This window comes from Perognathus longimembris, chromosome 18, assembly GCF_023159225.1.
Source record: "Perognathus longimembris pacificus isolate PPM17 chromosome 18, ASM2315922v1, whole genome shotgun sequence".
In the NCBI taxonomy this organism is placed as follows: Eukaryota; Metazoa; Chordata; class Mammalia; order Rodentia; family Heteromyidae; genus Perognathus; species Perognathus longimembris.
This window is the reverse complement of record NC_063178.1, coordinates 41,556,023-41,583,378: the sequence shown is the minus strand read 5'-3', so window position 1 is coordinate 41,583,378 and position 27,356 is coordinate 41,556,023. Positions and strand designations below refer to the sequence as shown.

Here is a 27,356-nt window from a genome sequence, read left to right as displayed (position 1 = left end):
TGGGGAAATTGCCAAGCTGGAGACTCGAGTAAGGAGCCTCTCGTGTGGGTGTGCGGCTCATCCGTTGTGCAGGACTCGGCAGAACTCTCCACGCCCGAGATGGGCTCAGCTCCTCCACACCGGCCTGGGCCGTGATGCAGACATGGATTATCCTTCCTTTTAGCCATGACCATTCTCTGTGCCAACTCTAAAACGGAGCACTGCCACCGGGGGTGGTGGGAAGGGTGTATGTTGAAATGTCACAGGAAACCAGCTTTGATGCTGGGTGTGTTCAGTGCCCAGTGGCCTTTGCCTGTTGGGGAACTAGGAGAGTGTCAGGAGGGTAGCTGGGGAGATCCAAGGACATCAGTGTGCCCTATTTAGGAATTCATTCTACTTCATGCTAAATTTGCAAGGGATTTAACTTGAGAAGCCTAGAAAACGAAGCAGAAAATACATTTGCACAGTATTTTAGGCTGCCACCGACTATTTAAAGCTAGAAGGGCCCCAGAGGTAGACCGGTTTGGTTTCTTCATTTTAGAGCAGATGACTCAGGCCCTGGATCCTGGGTTAGCTCACCAGGTGTCCGTGCACAGCAAAGGTTAAGACCTGGGGCTCTTGGCTCAACTTGTTGCTCTTTCCGCTCTAGCAAGACAGGACACCCGGCTCAGCTCTTTGTGATAAGGTGCTCTGGGTAGGAAAAACCCATTCATCTTTCTTTTTTTTTTTTAACAAAAAAAGAAATGTAATTGAAATACTTGTATAAAAAATATGATCTCCAGACGTCTCATGCTTTTGAACTGAAAGAACCCCACCGGGTGCCTAAGGGCACCAGGGTCAGAAACACAGCTGCTAAAATAAATTAAGGGCTTGAGACTCTGTCCCGCCCAGCTTTCAGAGCCACAAGCAGACTGTACAGGTCAATAATTTAACCCTCACCCCCAGTGTAGAGTGTCCAGGGTGGCAGTCGTGCCCCCCCCCCCCCGCCCCTCCGCCTTGGTACAAGGTCTCCTCCAGACAGGTGAGAGCAGGGTGGGCCTCTGGTCTCCTCTCCCTGCCAGCCGCCCCCAGGGGTCTGGAGAAGACCACAGCTCAGGAACCTCAACAAATAAATTAAGCTTAATAAATAGCCCAGGCAGGACAGGGGTGCCCTGTGGGGTGGGGATCACACCATAAATAACAGACACAGATGCTGGCACAGACACAGACCGAGTATGCAGGGAGGCAGGCAGGCAGCTCTGCACGGCTGTTGCATTGCTTGTGCAGGGACAACCCAGATGAACACCGTGAAACTGGAGGGTGGGGGGTGGGCACGAGGCCCCGGTGCCCACTGGTGGGCGTGCCCTGGGTCTGTAGGAAGGAGCATCGGGGTGGGAGAAGTCTCTGGTTCAAGTATCCACCGAGGGCAGGCGTGACCTCACTTCCCCCGGAGCCGGGCCTGGGCTGTCTTTGGACAGAGGAGCTCAAGGAAACCCGGTCCCATGGAGCAGCTTTCAAAAAGGCACTCAAAGCTAAGGAAACAGGACCGGTGCCGAGGGCAAAGGTCACCATGGGTCAAAGATCACTGCTTTTAAAGGAGGCATCCCAAACAAAGGGGAGTCAGGCCCCTCTCACAAGCTCTTGCTGCTGGATGTGGTGCTCGCGTCATCATCCGCATCCAGGGCGCAGAGCCAGAGGTCTCAGCTCTGAGAGACACTTCTTTCTACCCCCAGCATCCAGGGGTGGGCAGTGATCTGGTCCAGGGAGGGCCTCGCCAAGGACTGCAGGGAGAGACACCACTCGATGAGCTGCTGGCACTCTGGGGAGAGCCTCCGCCGGAAGAGCAGGCTGCCTCGCAGGATCTCCTCATCCTGCTCGAAGTCCAATCCCTGCAGACCATGTCGTACAGCAGCACTCCCAGGGACCACACCGTGGCGGAGCGCCCGTGGTACCCGTGGTAGCGGATCCACTCTGGGGGGCTGTACACTCGGGTGCCGTCGAAGTCGGTGTAGACCGTGTCCTTGAGCAGCGCTCCCTAGCCGAAGTCGATGAGCTTGAGCTCTCCCAAGCGCAGGTCCAGTCCATGATGTTGAGGTGCACCACCCCGCAACAGTGGCAATGGCGCACAGCCGCCAGCCCCTGCGTGAAGAAGCAGCGCGCCAGGGCCAGGGCGCCACGCTCCGTGATGAAGTCGAAGAGTTCCTGCGCGGGCTCTGGCGGCTCCAGCACCAGCAGGAAGCCGTCGGGCAGCTCGAACCAGTCCAGCAGGCGGATGACGCCGCGCGCCGCCCGCCTTGTCCACCTTGCCCAGGATCACCACCTCCAGGGGCACGGCCGCGCCGCCCAGGCTGCCCCACTCCGTCACCCGCTCCTTGACCACGTGCGTCACCGCCACCGGTAGCCCGTCAGCGAGGCGGCTGCCCGCGTAGACCGTGCCGAAGCCACCACTGCCCAGGACGGCGCCCATCTGGTACAGCTTCTCGAAGCTCTCCTTGTCCACCTTGGCTGGCTGCAGGATCTTCACCGGAAGGTGGTCCATGCCGCCCCCGCACCCCGCAGAGGTGCGCCAGGGAGCCGAACTTAGAGAGCAGCATCGCAGGCGGCCTGGCGCCGGGCGCCGCCTCTCAACCAGCCAGTGCGGACGCAGGGGGTGGGGGGGAGAGGGCGGCCTCCCGGGACGCGGATGACGCGGCGGGCCCGGCAGGCCCGAGGCCGGCGCTCAGCGAGGCGGCCACGCGGCGCAGTCGCCCAGTGACCGCGCAGGACGGCAGGAAGACGCAGCAGGCCGAGCGGCTCAGACCAAACCCATTCATCTTAAAGCCAAGGCTCCAGGAGGTTTTGTTTTGTTTTGCCAGCCCTAGGGCTTGAACTCAAGGCCTGGGCACTGTTCTTGGGTTCTTTGTGCTCAAGGCTAGCACTCTACCATTTGAACCACAGCACCACTTCCGGCTTTTGCTGTGTAGGTGGTGCCAAGGAATTGAACCCAGGGCTTCATGCATGTTAGTCAAGCGCTCTACCATTATGCCCAACTCCTGGCCTCCAGGAGTTGTTTTTACAATAATTTATTAGAGCCACATAATACTATGCAAATAATAACTTCAAGTTAATGAAAAGAAAACCATGTGCCCAGTAAACGTGTCTTTTCCTGGCTGTCGTCTACTCAGAACGTGTGAGCTCGTGTGAGAGAGAAGGCAGGGCTGTGGTAATGGATTGTATGACCCCCAGAACCCCAGCAGGAATCAGGACAGGGTTTCCCCGCGTGGCCACAGCTCTGGAGCTGTGTCTCTGCCCCGGCTTCTGTTCCTTTCATCCTGCCCCAGACCCAGTTCTGTGCTCCCTGCTCCCAGGTGGCGGGCACAGCCTGGCCTGTCGCCTCCATAGTCGTCTCCATCCTGACATTCTCTCCGTAGCTGTCTGTACCCCCTTTCTCATCTTGGGGTTCCTATGCTGATGCTGGTTCTCAGTCCCCATGTGAGTCCCTGGATCCCTATTTCAGTCCCCCAACCCTGACTCGGCCCCTTGGCTCATCGTGGTCCTCTGTCCTGACTTGAGTGTCCCAGACTCATCTCTCTCTGCCGTGTCTGTTCCCATTTCTGTCCCCTTCTCATACAAGTCTCTGATCTCCAGCTCAAGTCTGAAGCTCATCCCTGTTGCTTGCTCTGTCCTGGTCCTGATGTCAGCCCTTGCTCTCGTTCCTCCAGCTGCCCTGTGCCTCTGCATTCTCTCCCTGTCTCTCTGTCTCTGTCTCTCTCTGTTTCTCTCTCTGTCTCTCTGTCTCTGTCTCTCTCTCTCTCTGAGGACTTGCTCCATTTCCTCCTCCCCTCAGAGCAGTGTCCTCCCGCCTTTTCCTGCCCCCTATTCAGTCACCCATCGCGGACTAATTCTGCTTCTCCCCCCAGCTTCGTGCTCCCCAGGGGCAGTGTCCCCTGCCTGCCAGGCTGCGTGCGGTGCCACTCTGAGGAATCAGCAGCCCCGGTGGCCGGGTGGCCGGTCACAGGGCAGCTCTAGGCCTTTCCTCAAGACCACCCTGTGCGGTGTGCGGTGTGGACGGGGAGGAAGGCCCTCTGTCCACCTGGGCCGCACGTGGTGGAGCTGGGCGCCACCCTCTGAAAACAGCCCTGTGCCATCTAAAGTGCAGCCAAGTCCGGATGTCATCTCTCCTGAACGGCAGGGGTCCCCCCAGACTTCCTCCGTGGATGACTGAATCCCAAGGCGATGCCGGTCCCCGGCTGCGCCGTGCACTTCCCTGCGTGCTCAGCTCACTGTCCTTCTGCACTCTTTGCTCGGGTGCCTCCTTTCCTCCATTGTTCACAGGCTTTGAAGCCACGCTGAAGACATAAAGCCAGCTTGCCCAGACGGCTGCTTTCTGAGGCGGCAGCAGTTAGGGCCACCTGAGTGACACCAGTGGGCAGGAACGCGTTTGCATTGTGTCCCCTGGATGCATCGATGCACGCCAGATAGGACAGAGCCAGAAGGTGAGAGGTTTCATTCTGCTGCTCAAGACAGTATAGGACGTAACTTATGAACTGCTTATTTCTAGAGTTTTCCATGTGATGTTTTCAGACCTCCATAGGCCACTGGCAGCAGAGACTGGAAAGTGCAAGCCACAGCTTGAGGGAGGGTAGAGTCGAAACGCCCTGCTGCCTCAGCCCCTGCGCCTCACGCCCAGGCTCAGTGCTCATTTCTGTGACAGCCTCCATGAAAAACATGCTCAGCATCCAGTGATTTGGGGTACAGGCTCAGGTGTGACGGAAGGCAGCTTTGACGGGTCATGTAGTCATAGGAACAGGAAAGGAAGGGTTAAATGCTGCTGGCTGACAGATGGGATATTTGAAAGCCTCTTAGGGGGAAAACAGTAGAGCCCTGGCATAATTGATCAGGGCTGATTGACTTGTCTGTGTATAATCTCTGGCTTGGGTAAAGATGTTTTCCCCAGCTGAAGAATCGTGAGCTTATCTAGGAGGAAGGCATTGTTTCCACACCGGGTCCTTAGCCATCTGGGCTGAGCCTCTGTGTTCTGTGAACCGGCAGCCATGAAGTCTAAGACCCAAGAAATGCAGGGTGGAAGCAGCCTTCCCTCTTCACTCCCTCTTCACTCCCTCTTCCTCATGAGGATTCACGGAGCTCCTGCCACCTGGGCCTTGGAGGAGCCATCGGCCTCATCCCCAGGCAGTTCCTTCTCTCTCCTTCACAGTCAGGAGGGGCGGGGCGTGGCCTGCAGGCCCTGGGTGGGGGGTGGGGGTGCGCACCCGTGTGCCCACATTGTGGTCCAGCCCCCTTCCCTGGCTACCTGGCCTGGCCTCTCATCTCAGTTGGCTTCAAGAGAAGGGAGGCCTTCCCTCGCTTGGCAGCTTTCATCTGCTCTCCCTTCTATGTTGGCCTACTCTGCTGGGAGGTTCGGGCTTGTTCAGAGCCACCAGAGCCTCTTCTCAGGAGATCAGCCAATTCCATGAGGGAAATATTAGCCCTGTGCCCCGGGCGTGCTGTGGTCTCGCCCATGGCCCCGTGGTGTCCTCCACACAGGAGCTGTCCTCAGAGAGGAAGCCTTGAGCGTCTAGGGAACGGGGGACTCCATTCGAACAATGAATGTGTGACCGGAGTCCATCTATGTACGATTGTTTCTGTAAGCAGGGTGATTGGAAAAGAAGGGAGAGGAAGACATAGAACTAAGGGGAGTGAAGAATTACCATCATCTGAGCAAGATGGCTTAAGTCTATCATCCTAGCTATTCGGGAGGTACAGATTGGAAAGATGACGGTTCGAGGCCAGCACAGGTGGAAAGTCACGACTCTGCTTCAGCCAAGCGGTAGCGTCTTAGCGCACACCTGCTGCAGGAGGCCTGGGCGGGAGGCTCTCCATCCATGGCTCAGTGGGGATTATAGGTGTGAGCTACTGGCACCCAGGAAGTTTTGTTGGTCCTAGGTCATCTGTGTGAATGGTCCAAACTGCACCAAGTACAAAAGACTCAGTCAGGAAAGGGCAGAGCCTCTGCCCATGGCCATTGATTTTCCCTCTGGAATTTTCTAGGTTCTTGGCAAACATGTTTACACATACAGACACACACAGGACCCCCACTTCAAAATGGTAGCATCTATACTCTTTTGAGTCCTACTTGAAAGTTAAAAGAATATGTCGGACTTAGTGGTATACAGAGAGCTGTTCCTTATGAGTGGCTGCCCAGTACTCCTTTATGAGCAGGGTTTATTTATCCACTCCACTGTTGAGCACCTAAGATTTTAGTTTTTTGCTTTAGACCCAAGACTACAATGACTGCTGCAGACAATATCTGCAACCTATGTATGTGTGCCTAGAAAATAAATATCTTAATGTTGGATGGTCAGCTTTCTCCTTCCTTCAGAAACACATGTAAGAAGAGCAAGCCTTCTTCATAAATCAAGTGCTGTTTTGGAGCCAGGGCTGCAAGATCAGTGGGGTGGATTTTGGAAAAGGAAGTTGGGAACCTACTTTGCAATCTCTCCTTTTACAGACAGCTATTTTTTCAGAAGTTAGTTTTGTTCAGACTTTCGTTTCAGATTCACAAGAGCCTAAGGAAAGATATAAACATTTAATGAGCTGCTGTTGCTATATGCGAGGCATAGGATTCAGTCAGTTGAAATTTCCCTAGCAACTGACAAGGTATGTATTTGGCCTTGGGATCACAGTTCTTAAATGAGAATAATGAGGCTTAGAAGGGCCAGTTAACAGCCCCAAGGTCACACAGCCAGGAAGTGACAAAGCCCAGCCTTCCACTTTGTCAGAATACCGGTACTTTTAAAATAGTGTAGGAAACTCGAAAATGCTGTAGGCTTTGCATTTTGAAAAATCTGAATATGCCTTGAGCAATGAATTGGGTATCTGGTCAGTTCGCCCCCACTTCATTTGGATACATTTGTGTGATTTCAACACCATGTGCTGCTGGCATCTAGGGGTTGCCTGTAACCACCGAGAACCATGTTCCAGCAATTCTCTTTACTCTAGCACCTCCGAAGGAAAAGCAACAGCCCGGGAGCAGCCGGGCGGGGAATGCTGCTGATCGATTGCTGGACCCACAAGCCCAGCAGCTTCCTGGACAGAAGCTGTCCGTTCAAAGCCCTTGGCCTCAACTCTTGGTCCCAACAGAGCATGTAGATGAGAATGAACAGGAAAGAGCTAGGGCCACTGCAAGGAGGCCCACAGAAGCCAGAACGCCCCTGTGCGTGACAGGAGCAGCTCTCAGGGACCTGTGGTCACCACTGAAGACTGCCGAGACAGGATTGGAACTCAGGCCACTACATCATGAGCTCTCCTACTAAGGAGGAACTAACTGTTCCTGAGCACTGCCAAGAGGAGTAGTCACTTTCCGGTTGTGACAAAGCAAGTGTGTGTGGCTGGTGACTTGTTTCATCTGCACTTTTTATTTCAAATCACTTGATTAGACTCATCATCTCTGATGAAAATGGGTTCTGCTTAAAGTGTGTGTATGGAATTTGCTATAATTTCTTCGTTCTAGAAATAACGTGTTTTTTTTCTTCAAAAAAGCCAGAGAAATTTTCCACATAGAGGATAGAGACTTTTATGTTAGATATTCAGTTATCTATTTATGTTCTCAAAAATAAAAGGTGGGATTTCCTGCCCAAGTGGAGCAGATGGATGATGCCCTTTTGAGTTAATTTGGTAGCTGTGTCACTAAAGCACTTTGTGCTTGGACAGTGGAAGGAGGCAGAGTCCTCTACTCCAGTCGCCATCAGCCTTAGGTTCTGGAGTTCGATGTTGAATGAACTAACACATAGGGGTCACATTGAAGTTACAAAACTCTCCACCTCTTAACAGGCAGGCATCATTGCCCCAGTCCTGAGAGGAGAAAAAAGCCAGATTTGTCCTTCTGGTTGCTTAGAGGTGAATGTGTTTACCTCCTTGTACCTGACTGCACATGCCAGCTTTCCCTCTTTGTGTTGAAAGCAGTCACTGGGGCTGTTCTAAGGAGTTTGCCACTTCCTTCAAGTTTATACTTCAGTTATAACCAGCTCCTCTTTCAGTCTTTACACCCATTTGTAGATTGCATCACCTCCTACTGATTATTAAGTATTTGAACGTTGTTTAGTGGTGATTGAGTGTAGCTTCAACTGGCATTTTTTTCACCCAACTGTTCGTGTTTCTTCCTCTTAGAAATATCACAATGGGGCTCAAGTGGAATGACCATAAATAGAAGATAAGAAAGGGATGGCGGGGTAAAGCTAGCTACAAGCTCATGTGGCATTCCTGCTTTTCCACACAGATGAGGTCGGTAATAGTCTCTAAGGCTCCCTACTTCCCTAGCGTGGAGGAAGATGAGTGGCACCTGTCATTCTTGCCCTTTGTGAAGCGTTCTGTTTTCTTGGGAACGGTGTTGCTGCGGTCCGAATGTTGGTTTCCTCCCCAGTGTGTGTTGTTGTCTCATACCTCCTGGGGCAATGTGGTGACATGGCCGATTGAGAAATGACGAAGTCATGAGGAAAGCTCCACCACCTCAGATAGGATCAGTGTCCTCGGGAGAGAAGCGCTGAGAAGCCTCCTTGCCTGCCCTACCTAGTGCAGACCCAGCCTCGGCTTCTACCCAGAACCCCTAAGAAGCCTCACCAGACGGAGCCGCCTGACCCCCCTACCCTGGGACTTCTCCATGCGCCTTCCCCCCTCTTCTTAATAAAGCCAGCTCCCCCTGGCCACCCTGCACTTCCTTCCTGGCTTGAATGCTTCCATAGGAGTTTCATTTGGCAATGAAAGACCCGAATTTACCTTGACCCCAGTGTGGTGGTGCATGCCATGATGCTAGCTAGCCCTTGGGAGGCTGCAGCTGGACAGGCGCACATTCAAGACCAGCGCCGTGACACAGTGTGTGTGAGGTCGACCCAAGGCTCTCCGTAAAGCACACACACAGAAAGAATCGCTGCTATTCCCAGGGAACAACTTTGCTGGACTGTAGTTGCTCTGGGATTTGGTGCCTTTGCTGTCCTGGTGGGGGCTGTGTTATAACAGTCTCACGTCTGGCTGGAGCTTCCATGCCCGTGAATGCGTGTGTAAGGCAGGAGCTACTGTTTCTGTGCAAAGTGAGGAAGCTGAACAGCTGTGTCACATCCTCTGGGCCTCCAGGCTCCATGCAGCAGGTCCCGAGTCTTGTGTTTCCACCTCCCAGACCTCCTCAGGGAACTCCCTGCCACCCCCCCACCAAGCCCCAGCTTCCCCTCTCTTTCCTCCCTTTCTGGGGAAAAGTGAGCTTCCAGAAATCCCTGTCCTCTTGTCCCTTGTTAAGAGATAAGCAGCCGACGTATGGATTCTGCTCACCCCTGAGGATCTGACACGACCCTCCTGCGTCCTCACCGTACTGCAAAACCAGGCTGACATCAATAAGAGTTCCAGGTTTCAGATCATAAAACGTCCTCCGAGTTTTCCATCGCAAACCCACATTGGAGGTAGATGTTTTAGTCTGAACACTTCTATACTGTCTGTAAAGTTCTCAGAGCTGTGACCAGTTCCCAGTAAGTAGGTGACAGGCTATCCAAACAAAAGAGTCCCCTCTGGAAAGCACTTCAGTGCACAAGAGCGGGTTTATGAGCCTGATGTGCTGTTGAGCGAGGACAGCCAAGTGGGGTTTGGGCTGTGCTCTTCCCCTCTGCAGCCCAGCAGGCTACTTTGATCTGGAAGGCTTGTCTAATCCTCAGCCAAGTCGGCTTGAACCTTATCCAGAGCAGGAAAAAGGGAAATACTTTTCCTTTCTTGGGTGGATTTGTATTTATATAAATCCTTAGCCATGAAAATGGAGCCAAGTGTCTGGCGCATGCGTCTGTGGGGAGGCTCATGGGAGTGGTGATGGGCGGGGGGCGGGGTGGAGCAGGCCTCGCTGCTTCTCTGTCTCCGTGCGCCGGAACGTGGGTCAGACTGTGTCACGTCTGTTGCGGGTCAGTGAGGAGGACAGCATTGTGGAAGTCCTCGGGCCCGTTCCCATGTGTTAGTGCATTGCTGTAGACAATGATAACGCCGACGAGAAGGTCACTGTGTGCTGTTTTTACAAAGAGAATTTTGTTCTAGAAGTTGTACGTGTCCACTGCCTGTGAAATTGTATCCTCTGAAGCTTCAGTTTTGCAGTGTTTACTGTTCATTGACTTGGGTGAATTCGTTGAAATCTTTTGGGCTTTCTATTGCCACTTCCTCTCCTGAGTGCGTTTATTTGCATTTACCCCCAGTATGAATGTTTTCTTTTCAAAAGCTCTTCCTTTAAGCTTAAGTGATGTCTTGGGGTTCCGTCTTTCTGGAGCATGGAGTGGCTCTCTTGGGCCATCCAGAGAAGTCTCATACAGAGTCCTCAGCAATGGCTGGACATGGTGACACATTCCTGTATTTCCAGCTACTCAAGAGTGGAGGTAAGAATCACGTGGTTAGAAGTCCTATGGGAAAAAGTGTGAGACCCTATCTAAAAAAAAAAACCAAAAACTCAAAGCAAAAGGACTAGGGATGTAGCTTAAGAGGCCCCGAGGTCAAACCTTGGTATGGAAGTCAGTTGCGATTCATCCATCAATGAATCAGTAAATAACTGCAGAAAAGAGAAGGAGAGAGTGAGAGACACCGCTTGGTTTTGTAGAGTCTCCATGCTTTCAATTTGTGCATTGTCTCGATTAATCTGGGACTGAGGAAGATGCCGAGAATGGCAGATTTAAAGCCCTTTGATATAAAACAATCTTTGTGCTCTTGTTGGCTCTTTTTGAACCCAAAGCCCAACCCTTCCCGTGTAGGTGACTCAGCTCCCCCAGCCTCCCTGGGGATTGGTTCTCCTGAATGGGAAGAAATGGGCCCACCTGCTGTCACCACATGTTGACTCTGGCCCTCAGGAATGTTTATGTTAGAGATGGCTGCTTCAAAGTGGTATGTTCCTGAAGATTCTACTTGCCTCTCACCCACAGGGACTTTGGGGCTGCTGGGATGTGAAGCTTGCTAGAAGATGAGCTTCTAGAAGAGGAGAAATGGATGGGAGGGGAGGAGGAGGAGGGGAAGGAGATGGAGAAGAAGGAGAGAGAAGGCAGAAGAGGGGAGGAGGAACTTTCCTCACCCTGCTGCAGCACTGGGAGCCAGCTTTGGCAGAAGGGAATGTCACGTGGACTCTCAGACATGGCCAAGGGTGAGAAGGTCTCCACTACCAGGCTTGGCTGTGTGTGAAGGAAAGAGCAGACACAGAAAGGTTCATGAACGGGAAGCAGAAGCCTGTAATGCGAGGAAAGGAGCTACACTCAGGTGAGATGGGAAAAGAAATTTTGTGCCAAGGTGCAGACGGTGCACACTTATAATCCTAGCTGCTCGGGAGGTTGAGATCTGAAGATTGGGATTAGAAACCCGGGGGGGGGGGGAGGCAGACAAATCCAAGAGACGCTTATCTCCAGTTAACTAGCAACAAGTCAGACATGCTGGGTAAGGAGGCTGGATTCAAGGTCAGCATGGGATCATGTCTCCAAACCAAGAGCCTGAGAGGGGGCTCAGTAGGACAGCACTCGCCTTAGCATGCTGTATATTTTATTTTGTTATTATTTAGTTGTATAGTTGTGTGTTTTATGTTTAATTTATATATGTAAATCATTTATCTGCACATCCCCATTCCGAGTTGTGGGCCCTTCTCCTTGTTCTCTACGTGGCGTGTGCCCACCAGTCCTGGGTTCCTTCTGCCTCCTCCCTCCCAAAGCAGCCTGCTCGACGTCAAAGCCTCTGCGGATCGATGGACCCTTTCCCGAGCTCCCACATGGGCCTTTTAGAAGAGCCCTGGGTGATTACCGACAGGCGCCGGTAACCAGGTGCTGTTCTTTCTGTAGTGCATCAGGTGTTTAGTCGTCCCCCACACGAAAAGGAAGTTCGCATGGTCCTAAGCAAACAGCGTGGTCTGGACAGTGCGTGCAGTTGAACATGTGCACCACAGTCGAGACGGAGACCGGGTGGCACTGGAGCTGGGCGGGGCATGACGGCCCTGGCCCTCCGTGTCCAGGCCCCCGTGGCTTCTGGGGCTGAACTCATCTCGAGAATCTGGGATGTGTGCAGGGTGGACCGTCGTGTGAGTCACGGTCACAGGAATCTCGGCTGGGGGCTCAGTTTTCCCTCCTGCCTGTAACTGCCACCACTGCCATCGTTGTGAGGGGCGTGGGGAGAAACTGAGGAGGAACAGAGTTTTACCCAGTGCTGCCTGCTGACCACACCGTAGACCGAGCTACCACCACAGCACCAGCTCGGGCAAGACTGGTGAAACTGTCAACTTATCCCCAGTGCTTGAGGGTGGAGAGAGAGGGGGGAAGAGAGAGAGGGGAGTGAGAGAGAGAGAGACACAAGAGAAAACACAGAGCACAGAGAGAAGACAGGAAAGGGAAGACAGAGAGAGAGAACACAGAGCACAGATAGAAGACAGGAAAAGGAAGACACAGAGAGAGAGAGACAGAAAAAGTAGACTTGAAAATTCAACAAACGACTAGAAATGACAATTTCTTCATAGGTTAATTTGCATAGAACTCAGTAAAATCCTATGTTTTGGAGAATTACAAGAATATGAGATGAAACCATGTGCTTTCATGAAATTATGAAACCATAATTCTAAAAGAGGCTCACAGTATGCAGTGGCCTTCGGAATGTATACTGCATGGGCTAAGTCCAGTGATGAAGTGGCCCTGTCTTATTGGAGTCACTTTTAGAAGAACTGTCTGAGGCTCTTCGGTTCTTAGGAACCACCCTCTGAACCTTAGGACACTAGAAACATAGGCGGTTGAGCACTGGAAAGAGAGCATCATAGCTACACCAGCTCCTTCATCCGTGGTCCAGCAGGAAGGTCACTGTTGAAGCTGTGGGTGGTCCAGTCTGTGTATCACTTAGTGAGTGTATCAGCAAGTGCCCAGGGAACCTCACAGAGAGTATTGTTGTTGTTGTTGTTGTTACTGTATTACAAAAGTGATGTGCAGAATGGTTAGTTACATGCGTCAAGTAAAGGGTCCATTTCTTTTTGGACAAGGTCACCTCTTTCCTCCCTCTTTCCCAGTTTTCCCCTCCTGTCCCCACCCACAAGCTGTCTAGTTGATTTCCAACAAAGTATCCGGTGACGACCATTTCTGCATTTGTTCGCCCTTTGTCCCTTCGTTTCTCTGTCTCCCCTTACATGATAAAGATTACAGCGTGTTCCATCTAGTTCATGCTGTCGTTTTCAGCCACTTCCCTGTGGGCGGGGCATTTTAGGGAGTTACCAAGTTCTGCCATATTATAAATAGTGCCTCTATGAGCAATCACTGGTTAATTTTTGTCCTGAAGAAAAGTCCACTTCCTTTTAGCAAGTGCTAAAGAGTGGAAGTGCCCACCAAGCACGATTCTGAACACTCTGCACATGCGTCTCCCCTCACACACTGAGATGCTCTGGTCCAGGCCTGCGCTCCCGCCTGGATTGCAGTCTCGTTCCCAGGCCAGTCATACTGAACTCTCCGTGTGGCTGTCTTGCTTCTTTTTTTCAAATTTTTATTATCAAACTGATGTACAGAGAGGTTACAGTTTCATACGTTAGGCATTGGATACATTTCTTGTACTGTTTGTTACCTTGTCCCTCAAACCCCCCTCCCTCCTCCCCCTTTCCCTTCCCCCCCCAGAGGTGTTCAGTTCACTTACACCAAACAGTTTTGCAAGTATTGCTTTTGTAGTTGTTTGTCTTTTTTTACCCTGTGTCTCTCAATTTGGTATTCCCTTTCAATTTCCTACTTCCAATACCAGTATACACGGTTTCCAATATACTCAGATATGATTACAGAGATAGTGTAGGTACAACCAGAGGAAGGTGCTACAAGAACATCATCAATAATAGAAGCTACAGATACACATGGGGCGTTTAAAGCAGTTACAACTGTGATATAACAATTGTCTCACTTCTTAATGAAGAACATACGATTGCTTCTTCTTTTTGGAAGATCAAGTCAGTGTTGAACTTCAGGATGACTAACTGAATTAGTTTACTGGATAACATCATGCACATCTTCTAAACCACGCCTCACATTCGTATTAAGACAGCTGACAGGTTTACAATGAAAAAAGTTGCTTCCTTACCCCTCCTCCCCCCACCCACCGCAAGTCCTGGGGCTTGAATGCAGTACCTGGACTGTCCTTGAGCTTTTTCACTCAGGACTCGTGCTCTAGGGGCTGGGAACATGGCTTAGCGGTAGAGAACTTGCCCAGCATGCATGAAGCCCTGGGTTTGATTCCTCAGCAACACATATATAAAAAAGGCTAGAAGTGGCGCTGTGGCTCAAGTGGCAGAGTGCTAGCCTTGAGCAAGAAGAAGCCAGGGACAGTGCTCAGGCCCTGAGTCCAAGCCCCAGGACTGGCAAAAAAAAAAAAAAAAAAAAGATTAGCGCTCTACCACTTAAACCACAGCTCTACTTCTGGCTTTTTGGGGGGAGTTCATTGGTGGCAAGAGTCTCGTAGGCTTTTCCTTTTTAAATATTATTTTATTGTTATTACTATGTTGTACAGAGGGCTTACAATTTCACAGGTGAGGTAATGAATACATTTCTTTTTTGGCCATGAGACTCTTATCTGAATTATCCAGCAAAAAGCTGGAAGTAGACGTGTAGGTCAAAGGGGGAAATGCCTGGCTCAAGCAAAAGCACTGAGGGGCAGCACCCAACCCTGAGTTTCATAAGCACCAGTACTGGCATATACACGTGTGCGCGCATGCACACACACACACACACACACACACACACACAATGATAGCTGACATGGTGTAGGTGCCAACCAAATACTTTCAAATGGCTCTGGTCGGGTGCCAGTGGCTCACAGGAGATAGGAGGATTTACAGTTCAAAGCCAGCCAAACACCGGAAATGTCATGAGACCCTCACTTCCAATTAAGCACCAAAAAAGTTGGAAGGGGAGCTGTGGCTTTCATGGTAGAGTGCTAGCCTTGAGCATAGAGGCTCAGGGACCGTGCCCAGGGCCTCGTGGACTCTTCTGCCTGAGCTGTCTTCAAACTGCAGTGCTCAGATCTCAGCCTCCTAAGTAGCTAGGACTGCCAGTGGAAAGCTGCTTTGATCAAGTTACTCTGTGAACCGTGGGTATTTGTTGAATCCTAAAAATACCGCTATCATACAGTAGGTTGTGGGAGGACATGGTTGTACATGAGATGGTGAACTGTTTACTGTTCTGTTTACTGTTCAATATTCATTAACATCAAGTGCATTCGCCTTATTTATCAAAGTTCCCCGTGTCTTCTACTTTTTGTGTATTGCTTCCATGTGTAGTCACTTTTCTGTCACAAAATACCCAATTCAGGTTAACTTTATAGAGAAAGGAGGTTTGTTTAGGTCACAGTTTTGGCAAATGAAAGTCCAAAGACCGGGATGCCAGGGCTCCTCCCTTTTAGTGAAGTCTAAGGTCCTGCTGGCCCTGACGGGAGCATTTGTGGGAAGAGAGAAAGCTGAGAAACTGGAAGCTGGAGAGAGCAGGGTGTCCCAGAGCCTCTTCTGACACATTTCTGCGGTTGACCTAAGGACTTCCCATTTTTCTTCCTGCCCCTTCCCGCACCTCACGCTTCACTCCTGCATCCAAACAAGGAAGGACACAACCGCCAACACCTGAACTCTAGGTGTAAAAACCACCCCTAAGTCCAGCGCCATGACTGGACACTTCTAGGGGTAGAGCCCGGCCCAAACGGCTGCTCTGGCTGTGCCAGGGGGCTATAAAGCTGTTGATTTAATAGAGGTGAGTAACCAAGCTTTGATAATCTTCCAGTTCTCTCCCACTAAGAACTACAGTGTCTTCAGCAAACAAGCCAGCTGTCTCCGGCTAGTGCCAGCGACAAATGCCAGAGACAGGGCTTGTTATCTGTGGTTGTTTTCCTGGGTGCCCAGGCAGCCCAAAGCTGATGGAACCAAGGTCTGTCTGCGGTTGCCATCCACAGCGAGTGTTCAGGGCAGACCAGAGATGCCTGGACTGTGTTCAGGCCTTGGGGATCTCCTGAGGACCTAATGTAGGAAATGAAAGCATCACACGAGGAGCTCAGCCTGTGCAGGCCAAGACCGGGGTGTCTCAGCCCCTCTTGTTGCCGTGGTAGTGCTGTGATAAGTGTGTGGTAGGGAGAGAGCTTGGTGTAAAGATACATAGTGCTTAATGAGGCACCAGAGGCCTACACCTATACTCCTACATACTCAGGATGCTGACATCCAGAGGACCACAGTTAAAAGCCAGCCTGTGTGTGAATTAATGTTCCTTTTGGGGGTGGGGGTGGGGTCTGGGCACTGTCCCTGAGCTCTTCAGCTCAAGGCTAGCACTCTACCACTTGAGCCACAGGGCCACGTCCAGTCTTCTGGTGGTTCATTGGAGATAAGAATCTCATGGACTTCCCTGCACAGGCTGGCTTTGAACCACGATCCTCAGATCTCAGCCTTCTGAGTAGCTAGGATTACAGACGTGAGCCACTGGCTTCGAATTATAAATATGCCAGGACTTAAGTTAATTTTCTTTAAAAAGGTAGAGTATCTTTCCGGGTAAGACACATTCTAGTACAAATAAACCCCCTCCGCTAGGGGCCATGCTGGAGGTTGGTATGCAGGGTAGCAGCCCCCCAGATGGATGGGCTCCCCACTTCTTGTCCTGCCACGGTCCTGTCCTCCCTGGACACCGGGCACGTTAGTCCCTGCACTTCCTCACCTGTGGAATGACAATGCCTGGTTATAGAGATGACAAGCTCTGAGTTCCCCAGAGCCCCGCAGTGTTCTGCCACTGCGAGCTTGCTCAAAGCTGCTCCGGTGTGTGTGTGTGTGTGTGTGTGTGTGTGTGTGTGTGTGTGTGTGTGTACTTTACTTTTAGCCCACTTTTCTAACACTTTAGGTTCCTTGTTTCAAATGCAAAGCCGGTTGCTTTTTCATATGTTTGCAGGTATATGCATTGAAGACAGAGCATTTTTCCTCCAGTTCATTCACACAGCTTTGTTGAAGGCTGCCGGGCTCTTCTAGATCCCCACCATTGTGCTACACGAGTTAACCCTAGTATAGCTGAATGGCGTGGGCCTCGTTTCATAGAGCAGTGAGGTCCGTTCACTAGGAAAGGACTGCAGAAAACCCACCGCGGATTGGCTTTTGCTGTGGGGCTCTGACGCTCCGGCCAGTCCCAGAAATCAAGGACTGCATAGCTTGCTTCCGCCTCCTCCTCAGATAGACAGAGGAACTGTAGAGAACACACACTTGTCCACTAGCTCGAATAGAATGCTCGCATTCTAGAGCATCCTAGAATGCACCCTGTTTTCATTTCTTACTAGAATACTTTTGTAATATCAGGAACTCAAGAGGCAACTTTTTTGTGTGTACGAGCCTGTACTCAGGGCCTTGCATTTTGATTTGGCTTTTCTGCTCAAGGCTGGGGTTCTGCCTCTTGAGCCACACTTCTACTTCCAACATTTGGGTGGCTACTTGAAGATAAGAGTCTTACAGACTTTCCTGTACTTGGGCTGGCTTTGAACTGTGCTTTTCAGATCACAGCCTCCTGAGTACCTGGGATGACAGACGTGACCCACCCACAGCTGGCTTTTCAGGAGGCCACTTTTCCACCTGTACTGAAATTCCAGTGTATCTTGGATGTTAAGAAGTAGCAAGCACAACTATGCTTGGATCCAGTCCTGCTATTTTAGTATCAGCAATATGACTTATCCAGCCAAGCAGCCATGCTCATTCAGCCAGATTTAACTTTTCTTCTTTGTTAACCATTTAGATTTTTTTTTTTTAAATCCATAAGCTGTTTAGAGGACTGGCAAGTTCGCATTTGGGAGTTGTGGCTTCTCTTCTCATCTTGGAAAAGTGACCATTGGGCCACATTCCAGGGCTCCCTGTGGCCGGCGGTGCATGGCTTCCTGTCCCTGAGGACGCAGCTCCGTTTCCTGCGTGGGGTCTCCAGCTGCGTGAGGCCGAGGTGGCCGTGATACCTCCTCTGCTGTGAATGGAGCAGCTCGTTCGCTGGAGTGGCTGCCATCCATCTTGGCTGGAAACTATCCGGGAGTAGCCCCGGGGAATGCTGATTAATGCTGCATTTACAATGCTCTTTCATCCTGCATGGACCCGAGGTCATTCATCATTGAGATCTTGAAGTGCCCTGTAAATATTAGACATTACATAGGAAAATATGCTTGGCCAGCACATGCCCGTCCTCAGGATCTCAAAACCCAGAAGTGCAACCACCTTTGGGATTCCTTTGGATGGGCGCATATTGGCTTCCTCTCTGCCTGAAGGTGAGGGGATGTTACAGAGCCAGCAGGGCATGGATCCGAGGGAAAGAGTTACCGATATGGCTGACAGTGATGCCCATCCGTCTGTTGTGTTGCTAGAGACTTAGGCTGTTTGAGAGTAGGATGAGGTGAGAGCAATCCAATCCACTCTGCAGGAAGCCGCAGGGTTCCAGGCCTGCATTACCAGGGTTTCCCATGGGCCTCTTGCTGTTCTGAACAGAGAAGCCCCATTTATACCACCTGAAAAGAGCACTATCTACCTCTCCTTTGAAAGCGTATTGAACCGAAATGAACCACCAGCTCTGACATTCTAGGTAATAAGAGGCCCAGGTTTACCTTCTATCTGAGAGAGGGAAGGAACACCTTTGGGGCCTGAGCTACTTTTCACCTAGAAATTGAAATTGGTTTTGTTTTTTTTTTTGAGTCTAACAATGTCTCGTAAAAATGGATGACAGATTTGCAGTAGAATTTTTAACTTTGAAGTAGGAAAATTTCACATTGCTAGCACGATTTTTTTTTTAGTATAGAAGCAAGGAGAAAATTATCTCTTGTGACCACTTATATGAAAATATGCTTTCATTCGAAGCCTAGGATTATGTAGCCTAATTTATACCCTATTCTCCTTGAGCGTTGACTTGAGCCTTGAGCATAAACTAAAATTGAAGATGCAGAAGTGAAGCAAGGCCCAGTGGAAGATGTAAAGAACCGTGACTGACAGCATAGCAAGGGAGACTTAGGAGGCTGATGTGTAGCTGTCAAAAGAGAAAGTCATTAAGTCCCGTGGCTTGCCCTGAGCCTAGCCATGGGGTCCTACAAGGCCCTAGGCATTGGGAGACTGAGGTTGCTGCCCTGTTTTAATGACCAGTCATCTATGTGGGGATTGCATGTGTGTGATTTTAATGACCAGTCATCGATGTGGGGACTGCATGCATGTGAGTTTCCAGGGGAAGTGATCAGCCATGAATCTTTACAAATCACACAAGTCAGCCAGGTGCTGGTGGCTCACATCTCTCATCCTAGCTACTCACAAGGCTGAGATCGGAAGGAATATGGCTGAAAGTCAGCTCCAGCTCAAAATTCTAGAGACTTCATCTCCAGGCAACCAACAGAAAACTGGGCTGGAGGCATAGCTCAAGAGATGGAACCCTGACTTCAAGGTCCAACACAGAAACACACACACACACACACACACACACACACACACACACACACACACACACTATTTAAGAGGTGGAGATAAGAAAATTGACATTCAGGGCCATCCCACACCAAACAAAAAAAGAAAAAAAAGGAAAGGAAAACGTTAGCAAGATTCTACCAGCAAGCTGGGAGTGGCAGCTCACCCCTGTAATCTACTACACAGAAGGCATCTAAAGAAAAGTCATGGTTCCAGGCCATCCCAGGCAAACAACAACAACAACAAAAGATGTAAAACCCTCTCAGGGCTAGAGGCGTGACCCCAATGGTAGAACCCTTCCTTAACAAGCACAAGGCCCAAAGTTCAAACCCTTGTACCACCAAAAACCGAACAAAGAAGCCGCCCAACTGATGCGAATGTGCGTGCACTCAGCTTTGTGATCCTCCATCTCTGTCCCTGAGAAAGCGGGCTCCTCGCGAGGCAGGCCTCCCTCTGCCTGCTGGGCCGTCTTGTGGCCAGCGTCGGGTGCAGAGCCTTCACATGTTGCTTTGCCGTTAGCCCTCACTCCCTTCTCCTGGTATGAACCTAGCGCTCGGTGTTCAAGGACGACATGGCTGCCATTACTCTAGACTACAGGCATAGACCCCGAGCAGTCCCAGACACCGGAGAACTCACAGGTTTCCAAGACACTACACGCCCTTCTTTGCCAGTTTCCTTCTGTGTGGGTTGGATCAGAGTCGGCATGTAATTGCCTGCCCTGACCCCATGTACAGAATGCTGCAATGTAGTTTATGAGGGTCCCCCCACCCAAGCCGATCCCAGCTCTGTGGGAGGCAGGGGTAGAAGGCGGGAGGAAGACCTGATCTGAAAAATAACCTACAGCAAGTGTGAGCCCCCAAGCTTAAACCTCGCTATCAAAAGAAATGAATCCACCAATGATTTATTTTTATTTTGGTCCTTCCTTAGGAATGCCAAAATTTTTGTTTTTAAGATTTGTACATACCTTATTCCTTTATGGCGTGTATGTGTGTGTGCGTGCATGTGCGCTGGCACCAGGGTTTAAATTCAGATTTTCTTGCTCTCACTTGGCTTGCTTGCTTACTGCGTATGCTCTGCCACTTGAACCAACCTCTAGACTGGGCATGTTGCAGGGTAAGAGCCTCAGAAGCCTTCCCAGCAAGCTGGCTTCCAACTGCCATCCTGCTTGCATGCATTCAGTGAGGATTTTGAGTGTCATCCACGGGGTTGGTGGCCAGTGCCCTCCTGTGAAGCAGCTTCATAAACACATGTTATCCCCAGTATAAAGGCAGTGAGTCGATACGCCCCTCCCCATGAGCAACCCCCCTCCCAGGATGGTGGAGGGATGGAAGCAAGAGGAAGCCGACTGGAGGGAGACAGAGCTTCCAGCCTAAGAACTACACGGGGCCACCGTGCCCTAGCCATCCCCAGCATGCTGGACCTGGGTGTGGGGCTTTGAAAGCTGCTGAAGGACACAGTTGTCCTTGGGGACTGGTTCCACTTGGAGACTGTTTCCAGGAGTACAGAATCAGCCAGTGCTCCGGATGTTTGTAGACAGTGCATGGTATCCGCTTAGAACCTGTGCAGCACACACTCGAAGGGCATCGTACCCAGTACAATGCTGTGTGATGTGTAACCAGTAGTTATGTAAAGACTTGTCATACCATGCCCTTAGGGAATCAACTCTGCACAGGCTCGGTACAGTGAAAAATGTCCCCATCTGCAATGGGTTGAATCTGAGGATGCAGAGTTCAGGGTTGCAGGGAGTGAGGTAGGGATGGGGCTGAACGTGGTAGAAAAAGCAAAAGAATAATCTTTACATTCTGAGCTGCCAAGTTCTGACCATCCAGTGGCTGTTTGAATGGAGATGCTGCCTGCTTCTAGCCCCGAGACTGTAGGAGTTTCTTTGCATAAACACTAGCTTTGCCAGTTGGAGATATCGTGTGTGTGTGTCTGTGTGTGTGTGTGTGTCTGTGTGTGTGTGTGCGCATGATGGTGGTACCAGGGATTGAATGTAGGTCTTCGTGTTCATGTTTAGGTTCAGTGAAAAATGTTTCTCTTTCATTCTAAAGAAATTCTGAAGTATATATTCCGTAATATACTGGCTGAAAACCCAATATAATTTATGACTTTCTTATAAAAGACAAAAAAAAATGAACAGATCAGCAAATGAAATCATTTAACCTTGTGAGATATTGAACTTCAACCTATGCTCTGCCATGTAGTTTCCTTCTTGTCCTCCCTCCCTCCCTCCCTCCCTTTCTTCCGCCAATACTGGAGGCCTAGGCATTGTCCCTTAGCTTTTTAGCACAAGGCTGGAACTCTACCACGTGGGCCACAGCTCCACTTCTAACTTTTGGGCAGTTAATTGGAGCTAAGAGCCTCCCGGTCTTTCCTGCCCGGGCTAGCTTCAAGCTGTGATCCTGGTGTCTCAGCCTTCTGTGAAGCTCAAATTGCAGCAGCGCCATGCCCAGTCACTGGCGGAGTAGGCAGGAGAATGTGTCATTCTTGATTCTGGGAGCAGACCTCTGTCTTGTGGTGGAATGTCAGCATGCTCTCTCATGCCAGCAGTGAGGGGGAGGGGATTGATGAGAGGGTAATAAAGGGGGAGGTCATTCTGGTTTGATCAGGTCATGCGTTTACAGAATTAACAACAGTGGACTGGTTTGAAAATTGTTGAGCTAAGCCTTCTCCTTTGCCAAAAAGGTTTTAATGAGAACAATAGTGAGAAAAGCTGAGATGCTGCATTTCAAAACTCCCTAAAAAAAACACAAACTTGGATTATTTCCTCCATGTAGTGGAGTTCTCATTCAAGCAGGAACCCCACTAAAGTCAAGTAAGTTGCTATTTGTAAGTACTCTAAACAAATTTACTGATGACTTTTCACAAGACCTTTATTCATGACTTTGTGATGACAGAAAGATATTTAAGAATAACAGAAACAGGCTGGGAATATGGCCTAGTGGCAAGAGGGCTTGCCTCCTTCACATGAAGCTCTCAGTTCAATTCCCCAGCACCACATATATGGAAAACAGCCAGAAGGGATGCTGTGGCTCAGGTGGCAGAGTGCTAGCCTTGAGCGGGAAGAAGCCAGGGATGGTGCTCAGGCCCTGAGTCCAAGGCCCAGGACTGGCCCCCCCCCCAAAAAAAAAAAGAATAACAGAAACAACCTACATATAAAAAGTAGGATTCAGACAGTAGCCCTTATCACACCAAATAATCAGGCAACGTCAGTCTATAGATGCTCGGATTAGTCAGTATGGGCTTGGAGAGTAATTTCACAAAGCAATAGGAAGAAGAGGAACTTGGTTTTTATAACAGTGGAGTGCTTTCCCGCTGGCTGCAGTGTTTTGAAGCCTGGTGTGGATGCGCTAGTATGTGAGAGGATAAAGCTAGAGTCCCAGGTTGCCTCCTGGTAAAGCCGGTTGGTTTGCATTGGTTTGCTCTGTCCTGTGCTGGGAGTGACAGGCTTGTATGGCGGCTTCCACAGGCTGGGAGAAACTGTCTCTATCCTCCTGACCTCCCGCCAGCAACATTGATTCTGGAATTCTCCCCTCTCTGCTTAGGTATCTTCATCCTCTCTTGGAAAATTAAGTGGAAATGATAGTGCATCTTTTCCTAATGCCAACATTTTTACTGTACCCACTCTGTGACTTTAGGAGCATCAGTTTTTAAGGGTAAGTTTCTGGGGGAACACAGGTAGTTTTTTGAACAGACAAGGCTCCCGAGGGCCTGAAGAATTTAGGGGGAAGGGGGATGGGGAGTTGGGAGTGAAGAGATTCCTAGCAACAGGGCATCATAGGGTAAATGGTCTTTTCTTTGTCTAGAATCAAATCACAGTTACAAACTACTTGATTCTCTTATTCAATGTACTATATTAAAAGATCCATAACCTTAGATCCTTGTTGGGGGGGGTCATTTAGAAATGTATGTGGGGGGGTGTGTTTGTGTTTGTGTGTGTGTGTGTGTGTGTGTGTGTGTGTGTGTGTGGTGTTGGTACTGGAGCTTCAACTCAGAGCCTTCAACTCTTCCCTGGCCTTTTCTCTCAAGGGTAGCACCCTACCACTTGAGCTATAGTTCCACTTCTGGCTTTTTGCTGCTTAACTGCAAATAAACAGTCTCACTGACTTTCCTGCCCAGATTGGCTTCTAACTGCAATTCTTATACTTCAGCCTCCCAAATAAATAGCATTAGCAAGTGTGTGCCACCAGCACCCAGATAATTTGCTGTTAATATTACACAGCATATAACATCAGGAAACGCCCAGGTTGATTAACATTGCATATACCCTACTAGTACAGAGGAGGAGAGGTGTTGTCTTTGGTCTTTCTGTAAATGCTACTTTTCACAAGACTTCACTCTCAAAGTGGCAGGCATCATTATTAATTAATTCATTTTAATTGCAACCTGACCCAAGTTTGTCTGACTGTTCCTTTGGTTTCTGTTCTTTTAGATTCCTGAGGGAGTGTCTGACTTGGTCATTTCTGAAGTCTCAGGGCCTAGTCAGTGCCTGTCAGAGGGTGCTACTCAGCAGAGATCTACCGACAATGATGTACATGATATGTCGTGACCAAGTAGCTGAGGAACTATGAGATCATTCCTGTGATGGAGGTGCATAAAGAATTAGAGAGATACTTGCCACCTCTGTTCATCGGTGTATAAACAGTTTTGTGAGCAGTGACAGAAAAGAATCTCCCAGAAGTCAGGAAAGGCTGTAGGCAGCAGCATTGCGGCGGGGCCTGAAGGATGAGGATGAGTTTACTGAAATTGTAAAGGCTAGAGATTTAATGGCTCTTGATTCTTCAGGAATCCAAATGTGAGACATTATGAATGTGGAACATTCTGGAAGCAGTGAGGGGTGGGCTGCTTCTGGCGGGTCTACTGGGCTCTCGGTTCCAGAACAGAGAGTCTTTCATTTCTCGGGGGAGCAGTCCACGTGGCATAACGGTCTTCGCCTCTGAAGGGTCCTCAGATTCCGCGAGAAGTTTATCGCCGTGCTCACCCCCAGCGCAGGGCCTGCTTAAGATGTGCCTTGCTGCCTGGCATCCTCCTTACAGTTACTAACGGGCTTACCACAATGCCACCCCTTTTCTCCCACCAAGTCCCTATACTCATAGGATGGGGTTGGAGGTGTGGCTTCGTTGGTAGAGTGCTAGCCATGAGTTACAGTGGCAGGTGCCGAGTTCAAATCCTGGTCTTAGAACATTAAAAAGAAGAGTTTCTATATGTCCGAGTGCCTCAGGAATGTGAAGTTTGCCAGAGCCATAAAAAGCCAACTTCTCTCTCACTCGTGAAGCCTATTTCAGAGCAGGCTTGCCTAGCTAACCGCCAGGCCTTGCCAGAAGGAAGGCGATACCTTCCCTCTGGGACCTGGAAGCTCTGGTAGCCATTGAAAAATTAATAAAGTGTTTACTACATGGAATGTGCAATTGCTGTCATAGAATCGCTGGGAAAGAGCCTTGTGGTGATGTTATTACCTAACTTGCAGGAGCCCCAGGTATTCCTGGATGGGCTGGACGCATCTTAGATGGATGCTGGATTCTCAGTGTCCTTGAAATCAGGCGGCACTGAAAGACAGGGCAGGGGCAGGAAGACTTAACTCCCCCCCACCTTCCTGTTATTCCATTGTGACAGAGGTTTTATTAGATGTTAAAATACATTTGGGTTTCTATAGAAACATTTTTCCCCTCTACTGTGTTTCTATTGTCTGTCACTTTGAATGTCACTTTGTTTGTCACTTTGAATGTAGCTAAGGGCTTCTCTGTGTAACACCAAACTCAAGACCTGGGTTGACAGCCTAGCTAGGAACACTTTTGTCCCAATGTCTGTGCTTACTTTCTAGCATCTATTTCTGTTCCTACTGGCTTATGTAGTGTGTGTCCACATGGGTTGATGGGAAGGAAGCACATCTGTGTTTAGAGTTTGGGGTTGTTAGTTAGAAATCTTGTCAGGCTATAAAATTACAATAGAATAACTAGTTAAAGCCAATTAGCATCGTTCCCACTTTAGAGCTGATCTGAGCTTAGCCTCATAAGTAGTAATGGTTGACTAGTATACTACTAGAAAGGTTTATTTGGGGGGATGGAGGCATCATTGGCCTGATATCTACATGTTTATTCTAGAAGTAGACATGAAAATCTGTGCAGAAATGCAACTTATGGTATGACTTTCTTTTCTTAAGCTTGAGAGCTCCATTCTCCTTTACTGATGGTCCTTTCTGCGCTGTCTTACCCCCATGCAGGAAGAACGTTGGTGAAAAGCACAGACACCAGTGACTTTTCATGGCTGTGGAATTTCCATGGAGAGGACGAAGGGTGCAACTCATGGGGACCCTCTAGTGCACCTATGAGCCCTCTCTCCTAGGCGCATTCCACAGCCAGGGTGAAGCTGCGTTCCAGGTGCTGGGGGGGGTGGTCACTGCAAAGGTGCAGAGGGTGGGGAAGGATGACAGGAACACGGAGCATACAATTCACAACCTGAACCTCAGAACCGGAATCCTCCAAGCAGAGCGCTACTTGAAGAAAAGAAAAAAAAAGTCTAATGGCTTCTCAGGGATTTTGTTTTCCGAGCACATTTAAGCCATAGTGACAGTACAGGTGGCAGTATTTTGAGCACTCGGGTTTCAGTTCTGTTCAATGTGAAAGATGGATCAATTGACTGACGTTCATTGATGTTCCGTCACTAGTGTAAAATATGTATATGTTTATCTTTATTTTTATAATATGCAAATACATTTAAATTTATACAGTTTGAAGCTTCTAGCATGAGTTGACACTGGGTGCACTATTTTGCATGAGGACTGTGCCAAGAAGAGGCTGATTTCTTATTTTAGTATCAAACATTTTTTGTTCTTTATTCTTTACTCCATCTTCTCAGATTACAATGGAGAGGTTAAAAAAAAAAGATATCTATTAGCGCCTGGGTTTTGCACTGATTCAAAGAAATTGCCAGTAATTAGCAAGATCTTGCAACAAGCATTTCAGAAAAAGCCCCTGCCTGGCAGTTCTCTTGCATGGCAGGGGCATGATTTCTGTTCTCTTCCGACATTAGCACGACAAGCAGCCTCTTGTAGCGGGCCCAAGGGGACAAACAATCCATGGAAAACTTGGGTATTTCAATAGCTTGAGATAATCGGGAGTCAATTCTGAATCATGGGAGAGCTTCTGCTATTAAGTCCCTTTTGTTCTAGAACAGAGTTCAACAATTAGCAGAATGAATGCGTTGCCAGCTCCTCCGCATCTGGCTGAGAAGGTGCTCTGGAGAATGCAGTCCCACATTGCTTATTTATTCACACAGAGCCTCTTGTTGGACATCCACTGCCAAGAAGTAGTAAAAGCCTTGTTTTAGGATCTACAGGAGGTAAAACTTAGAAGCGAACCCAACAAACTACTCTGCCTCCTAATTGGGGCCATGCAGCACATGCTGTAATAGTAACACGTTCTTTGAGGAATGTAAAGGACTCTGTTTACATCTGCCTTCCCCTGTGTGGATAGAAAGCTAGTGTCAGACAAGAAAGTGAGTCAGCTGGTATGACTTGGTTGCTTCCTTTACAAAGTATTGACTGTCGGAATGCCATAGAGCGCAGTCTCCACATACTTAAACCTGGAGAGTGAATACACAACTGCACTTAGAGAATTTTCAAATCAGTTTGCATAGGGACAGAGAGTCAACTTCCTTCAGAACCCAATCATAAAGTCAAGTGGTGTAGTCTATGTGTAGCTGTTTTTTTTTTTTAAATCGAATATGACACTTGATGGAAAAGGAAAATTTTATTTTCCTATAGAACATAGTCACAAGATGAATTTACTTAATCCTATTGTCACAGTTCTCAGTGTGTGTGTGTGTGTGTGTGTGTGTGTGTGTGTGTGTGTGTGTGTGTGTGTGTATACTGAATGATAACATTGAATTGCTTTATGGACCATTGGCAGTTAGAATTTTTTATTTGGTCCCGGACAGTTCTTCAGCTGTCTAATCAACCAACTTCGTTCAGTCTTAGCAAAAAACTTCCAAATGT

At 49.3% G+C, this 27,356-nt stretch overlaps 1 pseudogene; it reads right to left on the bottom strand.

The window, feature by feature from the left end:
- Positions 1-1,366: 1,366 nt before the first annotated feature.
- LOC125367224 lies at positions 1,367-2,567 on the bottom strand (annotated as a pseudogene).
- Between the last annotated feature and the right edge of the window lie 24,789 nt (positions 2,568-27,356).